Source organism: Mizuhopecten yessoensis, unplaced genomic scaffold (genome assembly GCF_002113885.1).
Source record: "Mizuhopecten yessoensis strain PY_sf001 unplaced genomic scaffold, ASM211388v2 scaffold6277, whole genome shotgun sequence".
Taxonomy (NCBI): Eukaryota; Metazoa; Mollusca; class Bivalvia; order Pectinida; family Pectinidae; genus Mizuhopecten; species Mizuhopecten yessoensis.
This window is the reverse complement of record NW_018406469.1, coordinates 3,963-5,292: the sequence shown is the minus strand read 5'-3', so window position 1 is coordinate 5,292 and position 1,330 is coordinate 3,963. Positions and strand designations below refer to the sequence as shown.

The following is a 1,330-nucleotide window of genomic DNA, read 5'->3' as shown; positions in this document are numbered from 1 at the left end:
GTATTGATATAAGCCAAAAAATCAGAAAGTTCTCAACAATCTACACTAACCGACTGAGCTAACCGGCCTACACATTCTTACTGAGGCTTAAATGTACTGATTCGGTACTCAGCGTAGGAATTACACATGTACTGTAGCTAGCTTATTGGAATGATATACCTGTATCATTACCTTGTGTAATTATCAATCTCAACTATTTACCCGGAGATGATACTTCTTATATTACCAATAATTACATCAATTTGCGTATCTAATTATGTAATTGATATATGATCGACAATATGTGAATAATAAGGGAATAATGAATTAAAAGATGTCTAAATAATAAAGTCATCAATAAATAATAATAGATGAATGAATACATGAACGAATGTATGAACAGCCGCTAAAAGATGAATGATGTATATCAAATCAAACATTTATATTTTCGTCTTTATAATAATATCAGTTTTGTATTATGTTCACATCTGTTGGTTTTCCATAAATCGATTAATTGATAATGGTAACATGATCTGCAGTGTAGATAAACAAATTCAAAATTCACAAGATAAAGGTTATTTTTAAAACATACATTCAATAATCCATTCATTTGTTTGTAACTGGTCCAGCTTTTATTAATCAAAGACGTCTTCTATTTATCACTCCATTATTGATCATCCCCTGTTATTTACAAAGCTAGAACATTATAATTTTCTTATTCCTAATAAAATATCATATATCATCCCGGGTAAGATGATTGAGAACAAATCCTTGAGGTAAAAATCTGTATTATCCACCAAGTCTAAATACTGCTCCTATTAATTAATTAAGCTTATACTAGTATCCTTATGTACACGCAAAGTTTTGTTGCAACATATAGGTGATATATTAGCACTGAGTACGTTCTTAGCACAGATGAGCATTAGGTATAGTTACAAATCTATGGGCCGGTTAGCTCAGTCGGTTAGAGCGTCGTGCTAATAACGCGAATGTCGTGGGTTCGACCCCCACACTGGCCAGAGCAATTTTTTTTTTGCAAATAGATTTTCACTTTCATCAAAAACAAGATCAGTATTGTATTCTTAATCAATTGTATCAGATTATTAATTATTATACATTCCCAGCATAAAGAAACATCATAAAAATGAATTTTAAGATATTTTTAATGTATATTTGAAAGTATTGCCATAAATGTTCAAGCAAATATATAATCTATTCGTTTTTAATATTAATATATATTACTATATGACACTGAAGCCTCGATGTGCTGTTTGTTTACCTGTCATATTAATCACTTTACATACCGAAATTTTATAACGGAAAAAATGATAGTATGTTCATTGAGCAAACA

The 1,330-nt window shown here is 30.0% G+C and overlaps 1 non-coding gene across 1 annotated transcript; it reads left to right on the top strand.

Annotated features, from left to right (window-relative positions):
* Positions 1-924: 924 nt before the first annotated feature.
* Positions 925-998, top strand: Trnai-aau. The gene has a single exon. It is a non-coding gene; the product is annotated as a tRNA-Ile (tRNA).
* Positions 999-1,330: the final 332 nt, after the last annotated feature.